The following is a 26711-nucleotide window of genomic DNA, read 5'->3' as shown; positions in this document are numbered from 1 at the left end:
AGAAGAAAATTAGGTTTGGTTTAGATTGAACCGGTGGAAGAAACACGCCTTTGTAAATCTGCTGTTGTCTAGTGTGAACACTGTGGAGGGGGAAAAGTGAAAAAGTGAAGGAGGCTGAGAGAGGCCATCAAACTCTTCCGGGGGGGGTTGAAAGAAAAATGGAGGGCCCGGAGGAAGAGTGCCTCAACTCCAACCAATCAAATTTCTCCATGGAGGATAGACACCCCTTTCCATTTTTCTTCCGCCGCCTAGTCTGAACCCACCCTTAGCACTTTAAGCCTCTCTATGAAGGGATAGACAGGTGGCTTCTATGACGGCTTGTATGATGTGCTAGTGCAATCCCGCATTGTTCCTACCTTGTATTCGAGCATGTGGGTGACCTAATTAGGGTTTTCTCTCCTCAAAAAGGTGAGTTAAAGTGTGCGTGGAAGTCCTTTAGCTTTCATGGTTGTGCGTTGATGGAAGGAATACTCTGGTTTTTTGCTTGGCAAATTGGTATTGTACTTGTGCAATTGGGTCCAGGCTACCTACTTTCGGTGAAAGAGTAGAGCTTCCATGGCTAGAGTCTTTTCTTTGCTTTTCTTCTACAAATAAATGTGTTTCTCATCTGCCAAGCTGTGAATTCTCATAGCCAAAGGCTCGGTGCCTTCCCACTTGTCTGGCAAACTTCCTGACATACTTTTGGTGAACTAGATGCGAAATCAATTGGGGTGAGGGTTCAAAAGATTACTTGAAATCTTCATAAAGGCCATTCAAGCCATGGAAGGTGGAGGGATGTGCTTTGATACAAACACAATGCAAATGTTTCAAGCCTTCGCTATGTTTATGCGCAGCAACAAGCTGCTAAAAGGAGGGAACTTTTTTCAAGCAAAGCCCTTCAATCCGTGGTGAAGAAAATGGATCAAATTTAATTGTGAAATGTGTCGAAATACTTGAGGAATTATGTTGAAGAAATGGAGTTAAACAAGGTGCTTGCAGTTGACATGGCGACAAATTTTAAGCTTGTAATCGTTCTTGAGCTTCGAGCACATGTACATAAGGGAGATAAGATTGGGAAGCTTTAAAGAAAGCTCTTAAGGAAGAATATTTTATGGAGGACTCCGTGCAGGTAACAAAGAGGACTTTCTTGAATGGGTTGCTCCAGAAAGGAAGACTATCTCCTGTGGAGTTGTTAAGGGAGTTCAAGCATTATGCACAAATGTCAACAATAGAGCAGGTTACCTTGGATGCTGTGAAGATTGAATTGTTTCTACAAGCTACAAGTACAAGAATCCAAGAGAAATTAGAGCTACTTTTGGAAGATAAGAATACTGAACAGGACTTGAAGAAGGAATGGAAGGATGTTGAGGATGCAGTTTCACTTCTTGCAAAGAGGCAACATAGACGGGATAAAATGGTGATAAACAATGTCACTCCTGCTTCAGCCAAGCCTCCTATTGTGAATTAAAAGATTGATGAGGCTTCCATGCTAGATGAGCTTGTCAAAGGTATGGGCGAGATGAAACTCAAACTTGCAAGGTTGGAAGATAAAGGTCAACCATTGGGACAAAGGTTTCAAAGTAAAGAAGGTTTTGTACATAGATGTATATGCATTGATCATGGCAGAAAGGACTATGATAGCTTTGATGATGCTTTGAAAAAGGACCTTGTCTTTTTTGAAGATGGTAAAATTCACTTAAAAGAAACTGGTTTGCCATTGGGAACAAATCTTGGAAAAAGGAGGTATGCACAAGCTAATGGAGGATATGGAAATCGGTCATGCCATCTCCATAGTAGGAGCCACTACCTATGGGAAAAGATTGAGTATATCAGAGAGAAAGGGTTAAAACATGTTGAAGTTGTTTGTGAAGAGTATGATGGTCCGTGGCCATATGAAGTTCCATTGGCTAATAAAGGAAAAGTGACTAAAGAAGTGCTTCATCAAACATGCAATAGTATACGTCAAGCAACATGATGGGATGATCCAGTGGACTCATTATTAGTGCATGCTTATATTGCTAAAAGTCAAAATAATCAAACAATTGTGGAAGAAAAGCATAGGCATGATAATGGGGATGAAGGACCTTCAAAGCGGATTGCAAGAAGAGGAGGAAGAAAGGATTTGATACCTTCTCAAAAGGCTTCACCATCACAAGTGCCTGCTCCGCTTGAAGTGCCTATAGAGGAAGCATCAACAAAAAAGGAGGAGGAGCAAGCAAAATCTTTTGCAAAGGGCCTATGGAGGAAGCATTAAAAAAAGGAGGAGCATGCTTCCACCTAAATAACAATTGAAAAAAACACACATACAAGAGCTATGAGCGACAAATCCTTACGCGCGTGCGCGCGCGCGCACGCACACAATCACACAAGAACAAATCTCGCCTTCAAAATAGGTAGAAGGATGGTAAGGTGTGCGGGGGGGGGAGGGGGCGGGGGGCGGGGGCTGTTTAGGATGAGAAAAGCAGTATGTGTAGAGCTTGTGAAGAGGCAAAAAGGAGAAGAGATAGAGAGTGTATACAACTCTTGGCTTTGCACATAGCTCAAAAGCTCATTTGGATGGCAAATACCTATGTAGAGGACACATGGGGAAAGGCGTTTTATTTCAAATCTTTAAATCGTTATCAGGTATGTCCATATAAATGTTGTCACAAATATTGTTGTGCATATTATGAAACCTATACTTCTGCTACAAAAACAAGTGCCAAAAGAAAAACTTTAAGGGTGTCCATCCCACCTTCTCTCAAATCCTTCTACTCTTTGCATTAAACAAGAGTGGTTATTGACTTAAGCCTCTTGTAGTGTCCTCTTTGTATAGTCAATTTTGTGTTTGATGTATATCCAAGTGTGAGCATGTGTGCTTTTCAACTATTTGTATATGTGTGTGAATTTCATGTAGGTTTTCGGCCTGTGGAAGGCCATAGGGTTCACTGTGCAAAGTTGTTGCAAAACTGAGGCCGTTGGATTCTTTGGCTAGATGAGCGCTACATGGCAAGGGTCTTTGTAAAATATCTTTGTTGTCCTTTTTATTTCCTTACATCACCTTTTTTGAGAGACAAGTGTCCCCAAGGGATTCAAAAGTCTTGTCAATAGAAAGCTTAAACTTTGGAATAGAAAGATATTCTCCAAGCAACATTTACTTTGTTTGCATGCTTGAAAATGACTTTAGAGATCAAAACATTAAACAAAATATTCATAGGAGTTTGATCTTATGATGTAGTCTTCGAGAAAGTCTTTTTGTTTAAGCGGCAAATTTTCTCCTTATACAAATACAAAATGAAAACACTAGTATAAATTTTCAAATTTGCAAAATATTCGAACTATTCTCTAGTATATTTTATCGGGTTTTTTCTCCTTCGCCGTTTTTTGCAAGCGGCTAATATCGATTTTCAATCGGCTTAAGCCTAAGCTGAGGTATTGATAAACGATTCTCTCATTTGAAGTTTTTTTTAAAAAAAAATCACTTCACTAAATTGTTTAATTATTTTCTATGGTTATTTGAAGGCATTAAATTATTCTTTTGTTTTGATTTTTAATGTGTCTTTTATTTTACTTCCTTCTTGTTTTATTTTGTTTCAAAATACTGATGTGCAATGTGTACCATTTACCTTATTATTGGGGCCCTTTCATAATATATAAGCCATTTGCGAGTAACGGGTACCGATTAGAAAGAAATAAAAAAATGACATGATTCAGACATCTTAAATGTTATTTAAATTTTATAATATTAAATGGATCTTTTTATTTCACCTGTATATGGACAATACAATTTTATATTAAAACAATACAACTGTAACACTGATTAAGACCTACTTTTGATAAATCTTTCCTCCCCCCTTACCTTCAACAGGCCATCGTGAGTCCTCACCTTGGTTTTTTTTGAGTGAGTGTGTGAATATGTGATCTTTTTTTGTGTGCTTATGTACGATTGAGTGCTTGTGTTCATGCTTATCAAGATGTACATACAAAGAGTAGTCACCATGTGTCTTGGTGCGTATATTACCAATGCTGAGATGATGTTGACGCTTTTATGCATCCCTTCCTCATCCCACTAATAACACCAATGTCTACATTGCCTACATGCTACGATTGAGAGCAAGATGGTGTGATTGAGAGGGTAGATGGTTTATGTGATTGAGGGTGTACACACAAAGAGTTATCACATTGTGTCTTGATGCATATTTCCCTCTTGCTAATGTTGAGATGATGTAGTTGTTGATGCTGCCATGTAATAATGTATGTTACCTCTCGCCCATTGATACCATCAATGTGTACAATTGAGAGTAAGAGGAGGATGTATGCGGCAAAAGGCCCTGGAAGTGATTGTGTAGATTTTGAGGTAGGAGAAAACGGAAGATGAAAAACTTCCATCTCTCCATTTGTCAGGTTTACAAGGCACCCAAAAGAGCACTTGGACAATAAGTATTGAGTGCATATTCTTTTGTTTTTTTAAAGTATAGTACCACAATTTTACTTGCAACTATTATTGCATACATACCATGCCATGGCAAAATTTCTAAAATGATGTGTGTGTGTGTGTGTGTGTGTGTGTGTGTGAGAGAGAATTTTCACCTTTCTCTTCTCTCTCTTGTTTCCATGATGGTAAAGTTTTGTGGTTGTGGACTCAACCTCTCACAATCAATATTATTATAATCACACTTTTACATAGGAAAATACAATTCCCTATTAAATTGTACTAAGCATAGTACTCAAGACTTTTTTGCATTTTCCCAACAAAATCAAAAGTATGGATGATCACGGCATATTTATTGATCAAAATATACTTGAACAAACTTGAAACTATTCCAATAGACAAGAAAAACTAAAGCAAAGTGAATATATAGATGGAAACTATATGTACAATGCTAATCTCTGTAGATGTTCAATCTGTCGAAAATCTTAGCCCTTTGACCTTGAGAACACTATTTGAGCACCTAGTCTTGGAGCAATAATGTTTGTGAGTGGATGGGTGTGTTCTCTCCAAGAAATTAAGTATAGGAAAAAAAAAACCATTTATCCAATAGATTTGTATATAAGAAAGGCATAAAAGATGCCCGATTCAATAAAAAATCCCCACAACCCTGATCAATAATGTTAAGACCTGATAAAATGTGTAAAAGTCAATTTAGTGACATACTACCTACATTTTAGACGGGGAAAAAGTAGAACACTAGAGACTCTCACCCCGAGCAACCCTAGGAACCTCCTCATGCCAACCTACTAAGTGGACAACACCGTGGAATGCACCACCGAGAAAGTTTGTTTTCTTTGAAGTCCTTAGTCATTGGCAAGATATCTTTGGCTTGGATAGTGCAACTTAATCTAACTTTTGAGAAATTTGACCAATTTTATAGCACTATAATAAAAATAGCTTTTTAAGATATTTCCAGTAAGTACCAAAATTGGAAAAATGTCTGTACTAGCATTTAACAAGTAAAATTTCACATTGCTTGCCATATACACATGGCCCTTTTGGTAAGTCATCATTGCAAGTGCAGTTGTTCCCGTATATTAGTCTTTATGCTTCATGAATATAGTTTAGATCTTCACCATGGTGGAATTCGCATCACTACCTTTGCATGCTCAAAAATTTCTCATGAGTGGTTCCTATCTCGTTCTTTAATCAGAATTTTTGCTCCACAAGGTAAAAATTTTAGCCAAGGCCAAAAAGGGCAGGTAACACCAGGGCTTTGAAATTTCACTTAAGAGAATCAACCAAGAGATTGGTAAAAATAGTTGCATATCACAATAGATCTATCTAAGTACAAGTTGTAACCTCAGAGTATGGCTTTAGGAGCCCCTTTGTTCAAGAGGTTTCAACAGGCATGCCAAAGCAAAACCACATAATCTTGTTGCTCAATGGTGGAAGCTTAGAGCACATAAATATGTTATACTTATTCAAAAGCATGTTGAGCTTATACTAAATGCAAAAAAGCATCCATTGTGGTGCAAGACATGTCCTTGAATTCTAATTATAAGCAATCTGAATGTATGTGATACATGGGTACTCCTAATATGCCTATAAATGATGAGTATTCGGCATACACAAATAAGACCTTGGGTGTGGAGTTCATCAAAGCGGCAAAAGAATTAGGAAATGATACACTCTATCTCCAAAAGCCCTTTATTATTTAAGCGTCAAGGTATTAGCTTGAGCTGTCGGCCCTGATAGATATTCGGGTAAAAAAAAGTGCTAAGGAGAATGTGCCCCACTTATTCTTGGAATGTTCAAGAGTTAGAGGCTGGCAAGGAAAGTATGAAAAATGATCCAAAGGACTTGGAAGATTCCGTTCTCCAAGAATGATTTGCTCCATGGTTAGCTTCTGCTATTGTCACCATGTTTGGAAGGCCAGGAATGGCCGTGTGTTTGCCCAGGATCTCTTGAGAGCTAGCTATGCAGAGATAATCCAAGCTAGCAAGGTTATTATCCAGGGGATTGGAAAAAACTGAACCTCTAACAAATGAAAGTGGATAATTCTCAGTGTTAGGTCCATGCCATTTTGAGGGTTGATTGTTAGTCTTCAATCGAATATATGTGGCCATGGCTCAGATTGAGCATGGTGCTGATGTAATGGGTTTTGTCATTTTAACATAACCTCTCACATATTGGGATGTTTGCAAAAAAAAAAAAACCCCTTTCTTTTCCATTTTGGTTGATGATAGTATTGATTTAATGTTAGAGAAACACACAATTGTCTATATTTCTATTTAGAAGATGGTGTTAAAGGCTCATGCGTATGAAAATTTATGGCACTACTACCGTTGGATGATGGAAAAGCACAAACGAAATTTGATCAACCAATGGCTCTGTTGGAAAAGATGGGGAGAAGATGGTTGGATTTTCTTCGGATGGTGCTTCTTGTTTATGAGGTGTGAATGACTTAATACTTGAAAAAAACCAAGATTTGTGTGAAAAACGGTGCACTAGAAGAGGCTTGATTGTAGGCGGCAATCCCGTACAGTTTGAATGGACTCTTGTATTGGCCTTCCCAATGAAAATCAAGAGTGCCTTCTATTTTCAAGCCTAGTGTAGGCCCTCCATGCATGAAAAGGTTGGCCTTAGTTTTTGGTCTTTTTTGTAATAGGGGAGTCTTCTCGGCACATGGGCCCTGTGGATAAATTGCAAGCTGGTTAATTTGTCATTTTCTACACATCACCTAAAAACCAATTGAGCAATTAATTTTTTTTGCAAGCGTTTTTAACGCTTACATGGCATTCAACTTGATGGCACATTTTAAAAATTTGATAGCTTGCCCCTCTTTTTGCCATCCTACTTTAGTGCTCCTACAACCCGTCCCCTCACAAGAGAAAGCAACCTATTTTGCCAAAACAAAGATCTCTCTCTGCTCTCTTTCTTGCCATGAGCACTGTAGAGTACGTGTGTAGTGTACGAAGCGTGCGTGCGAGAGAGGTGAGTGCAAGCATGAGAGGGTGAGGTGCAAGGGAGACAATATGTGGTGGAGCTCTCAGAGGCAATACCCTCTAGCCCCTTATTCTCTATATGTACATAGGAATAAGATGAGGGTTAGTGTGAGTGGTCAGTGTTAGTGGGCGGCCTGGGGTGAGGCACATCTTATTTACCCCAACATACTCCCACTTAAAGGCGACTGTGCTGATAAGTGGACCCTACTAGCTATCTACTAGTATATACAAGATGATAGGTGAGAGACTCTCTCAACCCATGCACACTGGCTCACTCGCTCGATCTACATGCAGTCGCATCGGCTCTAGGCGGAGCATGAAAATCAACGCTAGTGCCTGCATGCAAACCCTGTAGACATCTCTGTATGGCCTATAATGCTCCATGAATTGTCATGCTGCCATCAATCATCACTAGACTGGCTATACCTACTGCAGATGCTCCCTAATCGATCGTACATGAGACACCCGAATGATGATGACATCTGTGAAATCCTGGCTCTGTCGGCTTCCTCAACACTATATGCATACACTGCATTATCAGGAACACTCATCACATATGGGTGTGTCTTATCTGATACTAGAACATGCATGTCCCTGTCGTCCATAGGTGGTACCCTGTGTCCTAGCAAATCATCATCAACATCTAGCATAAGCATATCAAAAAACTGCATATCCGTCATCTCTGCATATGACTCTAGGGAGTAGACTGGCTCTACCTCTCTCTGCATAAAATGAGATAACTCCTATTGTGACTCAGTGGAGCAAACCCGCTCCACCTCTACTGCTGTAGAGTCTACTAACATGTCCTGCACAACTAAATGCTCTGTCTCTGGAGCATACTGGAGCTCACTCGCGAATGAGACTTGCCTTGTCTCTCACTCATCACACATCAATGTAGTAAATGAGACTCTACCGTCTCGTACATCAGAAATATGCAGTGGGTAAACCACAAAAGACCTAGCTCCTCGAGCAATAACTAGGCAACCCAACTGCAAGTGGAATGACCGCTCTCGAAGCAGTACTTGACATCCATAGTGTCTCAAACATGTCACTGAGATCAAACTCTGTGCAATCCCAAGAACATAAATAACCTCAACCATAATGCCATGGATTTCAGAAAATGGAATGGGATGAGGGACTAGGGAAAACACACCCTACTAACCCAAGCTCCAAAATGGACTTTATGTTTGCTTTCCACCTTGCAAGTAATGGCTAGACTGAAGCTACCAATAGTACTATCCTTGACCTCCTCAAGGCCTACACAATAGACAATACAGCAAATTGGGACCAACACCTTCCTCTCCTCTACTTTTCTTACAACAACACTTTGCACTCTGCCACGAACAAATCTCCCTTTGAGATTGTTTACGGTAGTTGCCTGTCCCTATGGCCACCATCACTAATAATGTTCCTACGGCCAACACCCTTGCACACACTCATGTTCGTATTTTGCAAGAAGTCACCACAACTATCCAAAAAGCTCAAGCATGCTACACCGCACAAGCAAACAAAAAGCGTAAGTTTGTTGAGTTCGCTTTAAATGATTATGTTTGATTGCCTATTGAAAAGTGTCATTTGAAGAAAATTCAAAAGCAACCCAAGGTAAGTTAGCACCTAGATTTTATGGCCCCTTCAAGATCATCAAAATCATTAACCCCAATGCATACATGCTTGACATTCCAGATCACTAGTGCATACACAACTCCTTCCATGTTAGTTTGTTGCAAAAACCTATTGCACCTGTTTTTGAAGATCCACCATTACTCAAAGATGATGAAGAATTATTAATTTCAAAATCTATTATTTATCATGATCTTACTACTAGAATGTCAATGCCTTCTATAGCAGCCACTTTAAGTCCCATGTACTAGCACTTAATTTCTACATACCACAATGACAGTAACGCACTTAGGCTTGACAAGGCACCCTTAGGTATTTCATAACGTTGAAATTTGGTGGAATGGTTTAGTTGACAATGAATGGAATGGATTGGTACATTGGGTGCTTTTTATGGAATTGATTCAAACGTATGTTAGAGCTCCTACGCTTGAAAAGGAAAGTCTCACCATTATACAAATTGTTATGGAATTGATTATTGTTACATTCATGTGAATTAGAGTCTCTACGCTTAGTGAGGCATGACTCTCTATGATCTTTTAAACGTGGAACTGGCCCTCGGGGGGATCACTATGTATAAATTATGTATATCGCGTGCATTCAAGGACCATTTTTAAAGGGCCTTGTAAAGATCCCTAATTTTAAGGGATTAAGACTGAAAATGTGCATGGTTTAGGAGACAAGGTCATTGAATGAGAGTATTCTCATAGGCTTTTTTTTAGGTTGTCATAGACTTTTTGTACGTTGAAATAGAGGATAAGGAGGGAGGATAGGTACATTCTCTCTCTACCCAAAAGAGTGGTGGTCCTTATGACAATAAATACCCTCCCCCTCTCTCTTTTGTCACATCATCAAGGGCGTCCATAGCCTCAGCCCAAGAAAACACTTTTTTCAAAAAAATTCAAGAAAACCTCCCTTTTACTAAAAACTTCTCCCCAATCTATATATACACACTCAAAAATTAGTTTTCTCTCTCAAAATCTCACAGCTAGACCTGCAAAATATGAAACTTCCCACCTTTTTTTATTTCCCTTCAAAATCACTCCTCTCTCTCTCTCTTACTCCTCTCTATCTCTCTCCTACTTTTCAGTACACACTCTACCTCCTTCCCCCTCTCACTCCTCTCCCTCCCTCTTCTCTCTCTTACTTTTCAACACACACACTTCCTCCTTCCCTCTCTTTGTTGCAGGTCCACTCCATAGCTTTGCTGCAACTCTCCCCCCCATGGCTCTCTACTCCATAGATTCCTCCTTCCCTCTCTTTGTTGTTTGCAGATCCACTCCATAGATTTTCTGCAGCTCTCCCCCCATGGATCTCCACTCCATAGCTTCTTCCTTCCCTCTCTTTGTTGCAGGTCCACTCCATAGTTTTGCTACAACTCTCCCCCCCATGGATCTCCACTCCATGGCCCTCCTCTCCACTCCATAACTCTTCTACAGCACTCCACTCCATAGCTTGCCTCTCTACTCCGTAGCTCTCCTGAAGCTCTCCATCCCATAGCTCTTCACTCCGTGCCTCTACTGCAGCTCTTCACTCTTTTTTGAGGCCAGCTTCATTCCCCTTGCCATGGAGTTAGGCAACATTACAAACCTCTCATCCACAACAAGATTATCAAGTTCGGAAAGGTTTCTCTACACGTTCGGCTTCCAAAGGACTTTGCACCCTCAAAGCATCATTACTTGCAAATTGCACAGCAATGCCGTGCTGTAGGAGCTTCAATGCCCTAGAGACTTTAGCCCCTAAAGGTGGTGCTATAAAAAGAAGGGTTACAGCTACAAGGTACATTTTGCTACACTCCAATCTGTGTTTTTGTGGTAATGTTTTTGTCCATTCTTGTAGGAATTTTGTAATAATGTTTTTGTTCATTCTTGTAGGAATTTCATCCAAGAGCTGTGAAATTGGATGTCGTAGTCCTTTTACGAGCACCAAATGCAAAATATTAAAACAATGCAGTCACAAAGGAGGTGATGCGAAAGTTTTCAAATCTTGTGAGCAATGTTGATGTACAAAAGGCTTGTGATGAAGTTGGAATTAGTACTAAGTGATACATTGGCTCATATGGTCTCCTTAAGGATGCTTTAAGGGAGAGAGGAATTACTGAGAATGTTTTTCTATACCATTCAAGGTCAATCTTGCTAAGAAGGCCTCGAACGAAGACATGTACTTTTGAATAGGAGGCTATTTGCACATAGAGGAGATAATGCCTTCATCTATCTTTACCAAGGAGTTCAAAGGAGTTAAGAAACATATCAATGCAAGCATAAGTGCAGACAGGGTGGACAAGGGATTTCCTTACTCAATGTCAAATAATATTTTTGTTGATTTGAAAAGCCTTCAAATGGCAATGATACATTTTTATGGTGTACCACCTAATGGTGAAGCTACAATAATGCAATCTTTTTTTTTCAATTATGGTCTTCCTTATGTTAGCTTGGACATTTTTCAGTGCTAGGCTCAAAGTTGGTGTTTGTGCTCAAGCTAGACGAGTGTCAGATTGTGAAGAAATGAAGATTAGAAAGGATAAGTATTACTCTCATGAATGAGGCACTATTTCATGCAAAAAGTACAACTATGAATGAGGGTTGTGCGCCATATTTCAGTGTGCAGTTGGAGAAAGAAATTTGTGGCTTGGTGCTATTGAGGTTCCCAAGGAGACCCATGGAGTGCTTGCTTGGATTTTTGGACACATTCCGTGGATAACAGATGTCATTAAGACACAGCTAGCTGGGGAAAAACTCTAAGTAGATGGCATAGGGGAGTTTGAAGTTGACTGGCACTTAGGTGGCAATTTGAAAACAATCAAGTGCATTCTAGGGTGCAAACAAGGGGCAGGAACTCTGTATCCTTGTCCATTTTTCATTAAGGGCTATAAGGGGAATGTACGCAAGATCGCAATGGTCAACGAAACAGAGGAAGATGAAAATTCACAATTTACACGTGTGTGCGAGCATTTGGTTCTACGATGTCCTATGCTAGAGGAGCCCAATCGTGCCACAAAAGATAGTGAATGGAACCCTATAATTAACTTCCCTCTCAAAAATGTGCATTTTTGCACACTTCATGCTTTGATGTGCATCTTTGATTGTTTATTAAAGCTTCATATTGATTATGCCTTTACAATGAAGCTTGTAGAGAGGTTGTTTGACGCTATCTCAAAAGTGGAAGGGCTTTTAAATTCAATAGGTTGTCATGGGACCAACACCTCCATTGTTGCACAGAAGAACAATGCAAGCGCTCAGGAAGTGGCCCAACAAGGCAAGGCATTTTTTGAAGAGGGTTCAGTCCAAGGAAAGGGGTGCTGCTGTCGGAGCATCAACATCTGAAGGTGGATGGGAGTTGTGGAAGGATCTCTGCAAGTATACAACGGAAAATGATAGCAATGCAAGTGTTGTGCTTAGCCGAAAACATGTTTGGGTGGTATTTGACAAGATGATGAAGATACTACAACTTGCAAGCACAACCAGTGAGCAACGACAAGAATTCCAAAATTTGGTGGTGGAGTTCACTAAGGCAGTCATGATTGCATGGGGTGAATCGAACATTACACACTATATGGTGAGTGCTTGCCATTCCGACTTGGTTTGTATTATGCTTTAGTTTTGATCATCGATATGTTGTGGCTTTTTGGGCAGCACATCCTCTATGCCCATGGTGCATATTTTATGAACATGTATGGTTCATTGGATCTTTGGAGCAAGCAAGGTATGGAGAAGTCACACTATCGTGCTAGGGGTGTCTACTTCAAGAATACAAGACATGGAGGAGGTTTAGTGTGCTCATGCTATCTCCAGGAAATGTTCAATTGGTTTTATCGCACCACCTTTGGACGCAAATTGTCGATTGAACGTGCAAGGTCATTGCGCTTGGCAAAAGAAACCCGTCGACTGGCCCATGTTCATTCCTCAAAATGCTGGAGATCCTCACAAGGTCCAGCACGGCATGCAGTGTGGCAAGCATCAAGGACTAGGATTGGAAAAGTTTGGTGGTAGTAGTTGTATTTAGAATCTCAAGAAAATGGAAAATCTACTACATTTGGATGCTCTCTTTTTCTGGATCAAGCATTTGCATTGATTGATTTAGTATGCAATTTAAAAAAGTGTACATTTTTCTCTATGTGTTTGAATAGTTCTCCAATTTCATGTGGTTTTAAATTCAAAAGATTATTTTCTCGTGCTTTTAACGGCTCTTTTCCACCATGTGAACCCGCCCTTATATGGCCACCCTATATAAAGAGGTAAAAAACCCCCCATTCTCAAACACATAACACTCCTTCCCTCATCGAACACCACAAGATCTACGAAGGCCCCCAAGCGCACTTTCATAATGGCAAGGACAGAACAAACTGCAAAGAAGAATCCAAAGACCATTGAGGCACGCAGAAAGCAGAAGATGCGTGCAAATCGACCATTTGAAGAGCTAGCTGGCCCAGATTGAACAGGAAAAACACATTCGATGAACGTCCGCTTTGGGAAGGGGAGGACATCCCAGTGAACCATAGGCTGGGCGGGAAGACATTGCCAGGCCAAATGGGCCCGATGCCATCTGGCCCGGGTCACCACACTGTGACCGGCAAGTCACTACCCAAAGGAATGGGTGCCATGCCTTCTGATCAACCCAACAATGATGAGCGTAGCAGTGAAGATGACGATTATGATCCAAATGAAGATGCCCTCCAGCCACCTCCCAAGCCTCATTGAAAGTCAAAATTCTACAGGAAGCTGCAAAGAGCAAAGCCATAAGGAGCTCAAAGGCCCCCACAACGCTGACCTCAAAAAACATGACGATTTGGTCGAGCATTTGCTGAAATTCGACATTACCAGAAGACAGCAGACCTGCTTATTAGGAAAGCACCTTTTGCATGGATATGTAAAGAAGTGCTATAAAGCTACATCACAGAGCTTCAGATGTCTGCAAATGCCCTCGAATCAATTCAGGAGGCTGCAGAGGCTTATTTGGTCTGTCTCTTTGAAGACACATTCTTATGTGATGTCCATGCCAAGCGTGTAACAATCATGGCCAAGGACATGCAACTTGCACGTCGCCTAAGGCAGGACTGATACCCTCTGATGTTTAAACCTTTTTTTGTAACTAACTTTTGTATTGGAATCAATTCACTTTGGAAAAATAGTTTGCCTTGTCACTGAACATGAACAAAACAATAAATTGAACTTTGCAAAAGATCATGGAGAAGAGAGATAATTTTCATTTAAACGCTTGTACATCTAGCTTAACGATCTTTTGACAAGAGGCGCTTTGCAACCTCTCTACAATGTTCTATAGCATAAGGTAGAATGGATGTAAGTATAGAAGCAGCTGTAGCTTGGGCACTGTCAACCCCCAAGGCTTGACAAAGAGCTATGTGTGTCATGACCTTGCCACGGAAGCCAGTGCCAAAAGTGGCAATTGCAAGTGATTTTTTCACAAGAGTAATTACATGGGATGTTTGAGGGATGGTGGCTAAACATAGGAGTTTACTTGTGGCCTTAAGCACCCACAAACAAAATGGCCATTGGGGGAGAAATCCTTGTGTATGATGCACACATCTTGCATTGGTAGTTTGCTGATGTAGTGTGCTAGGGCTGCTTGAGGCCCAAACACCGTGCGCTCTCCCCCCTTTCGGCTAGCCCAAAGGTCCATGTCCAAAACATTCTGCAAAATTGTAATTAACCAAAAGCAAAGAAGAAAGGTTGAATTACCAATGTAGAAGATGCTTAGTATTATCTTTTATTGCTTATCCTCATCATCCATTGTTGGTGTGGCTTCAAGGTTGATAGAGGATTTGCTCTCATCAACCTTGCGGGGGCTCTGCGAACTAGGCGAATCGGGGCGGATAGGAGTTTGGGTGGCAACAACTTTGGCTTGTGTGGCAACGACATGATTTCTTCGTAGCCCAAGATAATCAAGTGTTCCCGTATGTTAGTGAGTGTCCAATGTTCACTGACTTGCACAATCTTAGAAACACCATTTGACAAAGTAACGGGCATGTCAAATGTCACAATATTAGCAACACTAGATTGTAAGGGTGTCCACTTTCCACTCTTACATATCCAATGCTCATAGTGAAAACGTAAGTACAAAGTAGTACGCACTTTCAAATATTGTATCCCTATACTTGAAGCGCCCACCTTACACTTGTATTTATCTCCTTGGTGCACTCCCTCAACCATTCCCCAATTATCTCCAAATACCACTTTTAGTGCTTCATACATGACATTCTTACTACAAAATATAGTAGGTGTGACACAGAATGGAAATGTCTTGAACAGGTGTAGAAAAACATGCACGGGGCAGCACCAACTAAGCCCTACTCATCTGAAAGCCTTCCCAAATTTTAATGAAGAGCAAATATGGAAAAGCATCTTCTCCTTCATTGAGAAAAGTGACCACGCATTGGGTTTGTGGCCATTCCGGACTCAGTAATGAAGGTTTGTCAACAGCAATGGTCTTACCATATCCATCCTTCAAGGCTGGCACTACATACATGTGTGAGTAGAAGAAGATTCTGCGTTGCAACAGAATCGAAGGTGGCAAGTTGGGAAGCATCATAACACCAATGTCCGCATGAAGAGCGTTGAAGGTTTCTGTGAGACTCTTGATTGGTTGTTCCTCAACAAGGTCGGATGGGAATATATCTATGACAACACCAAAAACTATTAAATAAAAAACAAATAACAAGCATTTACAACCACCAACAATGTCTTACGACTTACAATGTATTGGGAAATCTCTTGAGTTTCCATTCCTCAAGCACATGGAATGCCAAGAGTACACGTGTTGAACAATGGTCACTGTGCCATTGACTCTATGGTTTTTGAAACCAAGAAGTTTCCCCTTCCAATGTTCGTCAAGGTTGCCATGGTTTTGAACTCGATGAGGCCCGATAGCTGCAGGTTGCATGAAGATCCAAGATCCTTTAGAAAAAACCTATGCCACACATTTCCCATTAGAATCCCTAGTTTTATGCAAGCAAACTGCCTCTATCTCATCCTTTGGCTTCCTTGAAGTGGAGGGGGTTGACATGGTAGCACCAGAAGAAGAAGAGTTGTGGTGTTAGAGACAGAGGCCTGTTGCTTCAGGATGAAATGAGAAGGAATGGTTGAATGGGAAACAAAGGGGAGAAGAAGTAGTTCAAATGGATGGTGTGGATGAAAGGAAGAGACATGTCGTACAACTATGGAAAGCTTCCATTCGTGAGATGCAGCTATTGAAAGCTTGGCGGGAGGGGGAGAAGTGGCTAATGGGGAGCAAGGGGAGAAGAAGTAGTTCAAAGGGATAGTGTGGATGAAAGGGGGAGACAAGTGGTACAGCTATGGAAAGCTTCCTCATGTGCTATAGCTATGGAAAGCTTGGAGACAGAAGGAGAAAGAGAAGAGAGAAGAGGTAGAATAGAGGATACTACTGAGAAATGCAGATTTTGGTCAAAGAAAATAGTTTTTTGACCATGCATTTGGTTAGGAGAGCTTTTGGAGAGTGAGAGATTTTCAAAAAAAATTGAAATTTTAGATTTACTTTATGGGCGCCCATGAAAATGGAGGGAACCCCCTTCCCCCCCCCCCCCCCTTTTCCCCCTTCTCTCTCTTTCTAGGGGACAAAGCTATAATGAGGGGAACAAATACGCCCCCATGCTCCCTACTACCCTATTTTTTGAGAGGGTATAGCTGTGGCCACCACCCTCTTCCTATTGGTCCATCTTAATAACCCCTTAAGCTAAAGGGCCCTTTTGGGGTTCATATTTTTCCTAATGTCTATAAATTGTTTTTCAATTCCATTTCATGATACCTTTCTGTATGTGAAAATGTAAGGAAAAATAAAATTTAATAATCCCTTCTGTTGCACTCACGTGATAGTCACATAATTACTAAGTGACCCTTGAGATTTGGCCCACCACATTTTCTTTTTAGCAATTGTTATGTACAATTGAGGTCAGTTGGTTTTGTAACCCCGAGGTATGTTATGCAATGGATGATGAGAAGGTTGAGACTAATGTTTATGGTCATGTGTGTGTGATATAGCAGGTCAAGGCAGTTGACTTGTGGGCAAGTGGATGATAGCATCATTGAATAATCCAATGATACATAGGCTTTGTAGTTAGTTCAATAAAGTTCCTTATCCCCAAGTGGAATGTAAATAGCTTCGTTTATGATCTGACCCTTTTTATCAATAAATATAAAACATGCCTAGAGAAATCCACCTCACTCTAGGAATGGGGAGATGATTGCACCCAATGTTCTGTGTGTGTGTGTGTGATCGCGTGTAGTCTTGATTATGTGCTATGGGATTTGCCAGGTATGCAAATTTGTTGTTTTACGATTTGTATTGTGTTATTTTGAGTATTTTTCAGGGCTCTCTGCACCTCCATTCATAGAATCCTTAAATTTTTTATGCTTTTGATGGCACTGGTCTCAAATAGGACCTGTCACTCTTTCTTTTGTGACAGATGATGCACCTTCTCCTCTAGCTTTTGTTTTCTGCACCTGTGAGGGACTCATTGACTCATGCATATCAATGTTGTTGGAGTCGCCAAGCATCGAAGCATGTGAATTGCTATCCACATTCGCTCTGCTATGCATGTACTCATCCACTATATCGTACCAATCACTCACAGGTTATCCTATGATTGTTGCCCGATATAAAATTGTGAGCTTTGTCTTTCTTATATGCATCGTACACGCGCCCCCATTTTTTTTTGCATGCTCGGCCATCTTTCTCACATTCATGAAAAAGCAATGCAAGCTACGTAAAAAGCTTCTAGAAGAAGCCGAAGAGAGTCAACCAAGTGTTGGTATCCAAAGAGTACATCCAAGTCAAAGACCCTTTGGACACATCAAGCACGGGTTCACCTTCAACAACGGGTGGCTCCTCTTCTTGTGTTTGCTGCCCTCATCTTGACCAACCATGGTTGCCTGATTCTTCTTTCTTCCTTTCCCTCCACAGATTGTAGTGTTTGTCATTGTTCCAACTTTGCTTGCGACAATTTCAATCCTTCGCTTGGCTGGAAATTTGGGTAGCCTACCTTCGTCCCCATTTACGCCCTTGCTGGTATCTCCCTCTGTTGTTGTTATTTGCGTGGCAGCCTATGGAAGAGACAAAATAGGACTCCATTTCGCAATGTGTTGAGTCGCTGGTCGTATAGGCGGATGAAATGGCATGAAGCGAAATGGAGAGTGTCCAAAAGGGGAGATAGGAAAGCCTCGTTGACCAAGCGAAGGAGGGCATGGGCTTTGAGAACATTGGGGAAATAGGGGAGTGAAATCAGAGTCCCGAATCACTTGTGAGTAACTAGTTGGGCTTTGTGAGTCCATTTCCCTAAAAAAATAGTATAACACCGGTGAAAAGTATTTTCAACACTAATATTACTCAACTGGCCGTGGCTCAACCCAAGGTAAAAAGAAACATGTATTACCTTAGCTAATGATAATCCATTGACATAGAGTAAATCAAGCAACCAAAAAAGCATCATGCATTTCCTGATGCAAGAGGTACACAACGAACCATTTTCAACTTCTAGGAACCAACCAAGTCTAAACTCCAGAAACTAACGAAATAGATTTCTTGACACTAACAAATTGGCCAAGTGAGAAATGCCTAATCTCCAGAAACTTGGAATCACATGATAAGATATCTTGACAATAAAATGAAATAGCCAGTTAGTTTTATCAAGGCATGGTAGAAAGCATCATGCAAAAGCTCAACTATTCTACATCCGTCAATGTATACTAGCCAAATCGCACCCGGCATGTTGAAAAAGCTTAATCATGCAACAAAATCAAATCATAACCATGCACACGGAACTTCAAGTCTATAATCTCATCTCTCATGCATCGAATAATTGCTAAAGCTAAGATTCTTAGCAAACCTTACAAACAATCATTTAAGCTGTCTAAAAATAGACACGAATTAGGCAAAGAAAGAGACAAGCGGCTTTAAACCAATAGAACAATAGCTTTAAAATTTGTGAACGATTGCTTCTTAGCTGAAAGCGTTGAAGCAAGAGCAGATAAAATGCTGGACTGTAACTAGGACTGGAGATGATGAAGAACGAGGTAGAGCTTCTTGCAGGATGCAAAACAAAGAGGGACGAGCTCACCTTTTCAAACCATGAAGAGGATGCAAAAGCCCGTGATGATAAGCGGAAAAGAAATACTCGCCAATGATTGGCCCTCCCGTTGCGTGCCCATCCTTGGATTGCTGTGGCTGGCTGTTGGGCATGATTTGGCAGCTGACTTGGATTTTGCGAGCAATGTCCACGAGCTGCTGTGTAAGCAATTTCTTGAGAGTGCGCAACACTATTGCTCAAGCGTTAAAAACCGAAGTTCTCCACTTCCAATGTGTAAGCATCCTGAGCAAGCAACTGATTTGCTCCATATCCGGGGGTTGCACTTGCTACCGTGCAAACATTTGCAACCTACACAGTGCACACACAACAGCAGCACAGACGGTAATGATTGAAGGAGACTCGTCTTATCAGCTTTTGCATGAGCTGCAAACCCCAGCTGGAGGCTCATGAAAGGCTTGCTGTCAACTATGGGTGCAACATTTTTTGCCTCCCCTTGTTGAAGATAGAGGAAATGTTTTCGTAGTTCATTGCCTTATCATGCATTCTGTAGCTTGCCTCTCGCCCTCGTGAAGAGGGAATTCGAGATCTTCCTAATCAAGGTAAGCTTTCGCCTTGAAGCGAACTTTCCCTGTAACATCACAAGCAACGAAAGTGTCACAAGGGGCTTTGGAAAGCTTACCATATTGTTGATTGCTAGATGATTCACTAGTTCCAATACACAGACCTAGTAAGAGTGCAAACTAGTAAAAAAGAGACAACTCCTAGATGCTACATATAGTAATTTTGTTACTGTATGGAGAGTTGAATAACCATATGGCAATTTAAGTCTCAATATGGTCAGAAAACTCCTAGTTCAATGTAGGAGTTGACTCAGTTACTAGTTTGACCTTACATATCGATGTTTCAAACTAGTAAGTCAACTAGCAATTTTTGTTCACGACCTAGCAAGTCATCTAGTAATATACAAGAACGATTGCTTGCAAACTAGTAATTCATCTAGCAACTTTCTTATAAACAAAGTAATAAGTCATCTAGCAACTTTTCTATAAACTACCTAGTAGTTCACCTAGTAATTCATTAAGGAACATGTAAACACAAACTAGTAATTCATCTAGAAAATTTTCCATAAGCAAAAAATTTAGGAGAGTTTGCTTCAACATTAGGAGACTAAAGTAGGCTTAATTCATAAAGATAGCTATGAGTACAACAAATGAAATTTAGCAAGCTTCCATAACGTGTGAATCTGCCACAATTCTTAAATCATGCGACTGGATTATAAAACAACTTGTCATTTGTTATAATGATATCCTTCATGGATAAAGAGCCAACTTTTTTAGAATAAAAAATTATTAGGCCTTCTAACAAAATCCATGTAACTAGATCTTCACACATAGTGGAAGTATTAGCATCCTCTTGCTCTCTTCTTGAGGAAACTATTCGATTTATGCATAGCAAAATATGTTGGCTTGATCAAGTGCCACTTCATTAATATGGTTTCTTTGTCATCACTGGAGAAATTGAACGTCTACACAATTGTCATAACAAAATCATGGTTTCAAAAGAGTCACATATTATTTTTGTAAACATAACTAAGGCAATGTTATTAGCTTTTATTACAACCTGAGATTCCAACACACATTGATTTTGAATCATTGAACATCCCCCATCAGATTTGTGCTCCTAAAACATTTAAAGTCCACTCTTTAAGAATCTTATTGTTGTGAAGAAAAATACCTTTTTCTTTTTAAGCTTCAAAAACTTTGAAGCTTGATCTTTCTCCTTTAGTAGCTCTTCAATATCAGAAGAAGCCTATAGAAGTGGGAAAACATGGCTTTTTAATAACATTAAAATTAAGTAGGGTAAGTATTTCATTAAATAAATATTCCATGTGAAACATGTTTGAATAGTACCTTGCGCTTTCGTGTGCTTTTGCTCTTTTGTTCTTGGCTTGCACCACATATAATTTGTGCCCTTCCATTGATTTTTGCCTTCACAAATTATTCAAGAAGAGAGTGCAATATTAATTGACATTAAAAAAAGCTTTAGAGTGAAAAAAATACGTGAATTGGAATTGTACCAGGTTTGTGATATGGTCATCACACTCATCTAATTCATTGTTTACTTTCATATACTTTTCTTGAAAGCAGTGGATAAACTCTTCATCTTGCATATAGTTTCTAAATGCCTGTGCATTAAGCAATTGAATTTGGATATTTCAGACACACGTACAAACACGCACACATCACCTCAATTATTTCAATTGCTATCTTTGTGTGTGTGTGTGTGTGCGCGCGCACGCGTGCTTGAGAGAGAGAGAGAGAGAGAGAGAGAGAGAGAGAGAGAGAGAGAGAGAGAGAGAGAAGTAAATTACACACACTGTTGGGATTAAGGTTGCAGAGAAACGCACACAGCTTGGAGAAGACGAAGGAAGCTCAAGGCACACAATAGAGAGTGTATTACTTAGTGTGCAATGGAAAGATAGATAGCCCTAGAGTGATGGGTGTATATACAATGCACGGGGGAAAAAACCTCCTAAAGAGGGAAAAAATGCCCCGGAGGTCCTAGTGTGTTCACACACATCACTACCACATGTATATGGTAACAAATCCCCCCCTGGAGTGATGCGGTGAACGAGAGTTGGCACATGAGTAAAGGGAAATTCCATGCCCCGAGGACAGGATCAGTCCACAAAGGGGAGTAAGCCCAAAGCTTTGCGGAAAGCTTCAAGCTTTTCACGAGACAATGCCTTTGTGAAAAGATCTACAAGGTTGTTCTGTGTTGGCACATAATCCAAGCTGATCTCTCCTACTAAGAGCCTCTCCCTAACATAGTGGTAATGCACCTCAATGCACTTTGTGCGAGCATGAAAAACTGGGTTCCTCGCAACTGCCAATGCGCTCTGACTGTCATTGTAGATAGTGTTGGCAATGTCCTGTCCAACACCCAAATCAGCCATAAGGCGTCTGAGCCATACACACTCAACCGTAGCTGTGAAGACTGCCATGTACTCAGCCTCACAACTCGAAGTGGCCACAGTAGGTTGCTTCTTGCTCAACCATGATATACATGAACTGCCAAGCATGAAACAAAAACCACTTGTGGACACTCGCGTGTCAAAACAACCAGCCCAATCTGAGTCCGAAAAAGCATGTAAGTCTGGCGGCAATGATCCCCCCTTGGGATAAAACAAGCCAAGATGTAAAGTGCCACTAAGGTAGCGGAAAATCCTCTTGACAGCCTACCAATGCTTAGACCCTGGGCTTTGCATAAATTTGCTGACCTGTGACTCGACTGCAAACTGAATATCCGGCCTCGTGTTGCATACATAAATGAGGCAGCCAACAACAGTTTGGTAAAGAGTGACATCAGCAGGATCGCCAACATCATGTAGACTCAACTTCAAACTTGTTTCCATGGGAGTGGCAATAGGTTTGCAATCCTCAAGTCCAAACTTACATAGCAATGTCTCTATGTAACTTTTCTGACACAAGGCAATACCATTATCACACTGCTTAAACTGTATACCCAAGTAATGATGCAACAACCCCAAATCTTTCATCTTGAAAGTAGCATTCAAATCAGCCTTAAATTCAGCAATATGTCTCTCATTTGGTCCAGTGATCAGCAAATCATCAACATAAAGAACCACAATGAGAAGTACATCACCCTCACGCTTTACATACAATGTGCTTTCTGTTGGACTATTACGAGAGCCTTGTTTGACCAAATGAGTGTCGTACATCCCAACCAAAATGAGCTGACAATGCACATAGAAAACACACAGTAGTCATACGACAAGTGGGAGCAAAAGTCTCTTCATAATCTATGCCTTTTTGATGTGCATAACCCTTTGCAACAAGTCAAGCCTTATGGCGATCAATCTCACCATCCGGCTTCCGTTTCAACTTGTAAACCCAGTTCGTACCAATGGCCTTTTTTCCAGGAGGCAAATCACATAAAGTCCATGTGTCATTTTCTATAAGTGCATCATATTCTGATTGCATGGCAGCCATCCAATTTTTTGAATTTTGTGCTTCATCAAAAGACAGAGGCTCCTCAACATCATGTAAACTAGACACAGCCAAAGCATAACAATCTGATGCATAAGATGCATGGCGAGAGCCTGAACGAGTACGACTAGACAAAGGTGCATCCAATTTACTGTCACGCAAAGTGTGCACCAGCCATTTTGGCATACCTCTAGCGTGCTCATTTTCAGCCCTTTCCTCATCAAGTACATCAAGTACATCATGTACATTTGCATCAGTAATAGGCTGATCTGTAACATTTTCAGAAACCCCCATAGGCTGTACATTTTCCTCATTGGAACTTACATTCGTATTTCCACCACTGAAAAGAGGCAACAAAGTGTCATAAATGTTCTGTGAGCTTACATTACTGTCTCTAGTACATGACAACAAGGGCTGAATAGAATCTTCCACAAACACTACATCCTGTGAAACCAGAATACGTTTTGTTTGCAGATGATACAACTTGTAACCTTTGCTTTTAGCACTATAACCAACAAAAATACATTTGACAGCCTTATCATCCCATTTTCTGCGCTGCACTTGTGGCACCAAAGCATATGCCAAACATCCAAAAACACGCATGTGCTCAATAGAAGGCTTTCTATCATGCCATGCTTCATATGAAGTAATAGACTGCAAAGCTTTCGTAGGACACCTATTAAGTACATAAGTGGCACACATGATGGCCTCAAGCCAAAAAGAATGCGGAAAAGCTTGACTTTTGACCATACATCGTGCCATTTCCGTCAGTGACCTATTTTTCCTCTTAGCAACACCATTTGTGTATAAGGCACTGTACATTGGTGTTTTATCCCCCGACTAGCCAGAAATGCATTAAATTCATGCGACATATACTCCCCCCCTTGATCGGAATGGAGGGTGCCCATGGTACATTTCGAGACATTTTCAGCCATAGCCAGAAATTGTTTGAAGCACATAAAAACTTCGGACTTCGCTTTAAGCGGAAATACCCATGTATGCCTAGAGTAATCATCAATGAAAGTCACGAAGTGGTAATTGCCCAAGGACGGAGTTTGCATGGGCCCACAAACATCACTATGCACAAGCTGCAACCTTTGCATGTGGCCCGAACTGAACCATCCTTTGGAAATTTAGAATGCTGCATCTTACTTAAAATACAGCCTTCACAAACATGTTTGACAGGTTCTTCAAGAGGCGGCAAAGAAGCAACCATATCAGATTTCTGCAAACGCAGCAAACTGGCAAAGTTCAGATGACCAAAATGTGCATGCCAAAGTTTTGCATCTGAAATAGCCCTGGAATCTACAACAACATTTGAAAAATTTTGTCCACACTTGTCATACAAAGTGAGCTTATACAGCCCACGGCACAAAAGGCCAGATGCAACAATTTCATCACCAAAAATGAGATCATGAACTGTACATCTGTCATCCACAAATTTGACTACAAGTCCAAGTCTAGCAAGTGTGGATACAAACAAGAGATTCTTCTTGATCCGAGGTACATAAAGTGCATCAACAAGTGTGAAGGAACTGCCATTAGCAGTAGTGAGCACAATCTTTCCAACTCCCTGAACTGGATAAGAGGCGTTGTTGGCACAAGTGATTGAATTCCCATGAGGGATAGACTCGAGAGAGGTAAACAATTCACGATGTGAGGTAATGTGCTTTGTAGCACCACTGTCAAAATACCACACATGTGAATTTGCAGCAACTGACAAGCATACATCATGAACAACAGGATTGTAAGTGCACTCTGCGCTAAAAGCCCATTCTGCATCAACATCAGCAACACAATCTCCTTTCACAGAAGACTCAACAATGGCTACATTTGTAGTGGAACCAGCATTTGCAGTGGAACCACCTTCTTTCTTCTTAGCCTCTTTGGCCTTCAACTTAGGACACGACTTGATCAAGTGATCATTGGCTTTACAATAATGGCGAAGCATCTTCTTTTTGCCCTTATCACCATAATTGCCAGATGAAGTGCTGCCAGTGCATTGGGAACAAAAGTTTTACCACTCGCAGCTGAACCATAAGATGTGGCTGCATTGCTGTTACCACCCTTTCTTTGAGAAGCAATAAAAGCCTGTTCAACTGCATGCTGTCTAGTCGTGTTTTTTCTGGAAAGTGACTCTTGCAACAGCAATGTGCACAATGCATCAAACTTGACAACTTCTGGATTTTCTTGGGTCATAAGTCTCCAAGTACTAGCAAAAGTCTGGTAAGAATCTGGTAAGGCATCAAGAATAGTCTGCACAAGGGAACTGTTTGAAATGACTTCACCTGCAAAAATAAGCTGCTCATTGATATCCTTGACACTAGTAAGGAAAGTGTCCATATCATCTTCCTCATGCATAATCTTCGACTCCAGCTCTTTACGCCGCAAAGCAATTTTAGCCTCATTGCGACTTGCATAAAATATCCCAAGCCTGTTTTGCAGATTTTGTTGAACGGATGTGAGGAACAATGGTGCACTTCACAGACAACGCAATCAATGCATGAGCTCGCGCATCCTTAATATCCCAACGAGCTTGTTCTGCCGTAGGCAAAACAACTCTAACAGCTGCAATCATTGCAGCAAGACCTGCAACATCCTCAACATCGCCTACATCCTCAGAACCAGGACGTACATCAATGCCCTGCACAATGTTACAGACACCCTTTGACACAAGAACATGTTGCATCATATAAGCCCACATAGGGTAGTTGTCCCTATCCAACCTGTCCTCAGCAGCAAACATCTTGAACACATCTGGGTTGTTGTTGTCAGCCATGGTAAATGCTGCACCTGATGTGAAAACTGCCCGAAAATAGGAGAAATGGAGCGGGAACAACACGTGCTATATAGCAGAAACCGTAGAAGACTATAAGGCACCTGTTATGCAGAAAACGGCACTGACAGAAATTCTGCACAAAATGACGAAATAGCCTGTGCAGTACTGCCTGTAGTGGAAACGGAGGCCGAAATGAGCCCAAATCAAAAATTTGAGCAGATCAAGCTCTTCAAGCGCTCCCAAAGTATTTTTCGACCTGCAAACGCTTGCCAAAGCTCATTGAAATCGGAGAAAGTGAGCAGGCGTGTGCTGGAGCAGCTGGCGACTAAGCCCGGGAGGACGCAACCTGCTCTGATACCAATTGTTGGAATTAGGATTGCAGAGAAACGTACACAGCTTGGAGAAGACGAAGGAAGCTCAAGGCACACAATAGAGAGTGTGTTACTTAGCGTGCAATGGAAAGATAGATAGCCCTAGACTGATGGGTGTATATACAATGCACGGGGGAAAAAACCTCCTAAAGAGGGAAAAAATGCCCCGATGGTCCTAGTGTGTTCACACACATCACTAGCACATGTATATGGTAGCATATATCACAGACAACCCAAAAGAGTTGCGGGGTAGTAGATGTCATGGTGTTGAATTTAGGAATCAAGTGTTCCATTGATATCTTGCCAGTTTTGTTTATCCTCAAAGTTGCAAGAAAATTATGAAGGTTTCTCGTGAAGTTTTGGGGCATTTTTGGAACTTTTATAGATGAGTTAGAAATCTTATATCTAAATAGTGTGGAGGTGTTGTATGACTATCCCATAGAGAAGATCTTTGGTGCCATTCAACAAGGTTTTTCAAA

The 26711-nt window shown here is 40.9% G+C and overlaps 1 pseudogene; it reads left to right on the top strand.

Moving 5' to 3' along the window:
- Positions 1–12719: 12719 nt before the first annotated feature.
- On the top strand, positions 12720–14072 carry LOC147441344 (uncharacterized; annotated as a pseudogene).
- Positions 14073–26711: the final 12639 nt, after the last annotated feature.

Source organism: Adiantum capillus-veneris, chromosome 15 (genome assembly GCF_014529385.1).
Source record: "Adiantum capillus-veneris isolate H3 chromosome 15, ASM1452938v2, whole genome shotgun sequence".
NCBI lineage: Eukaryota > Viridiplantae > Streptophyta > Polypodiopsida > Polypodiales > Pteridaceae > Adiantum > Adiantum capillus-veneris.
Note: the sequence above shows the minus strand (reverse complement) of the source record. Positions and strands in the feature narration are given on the sequence as shown.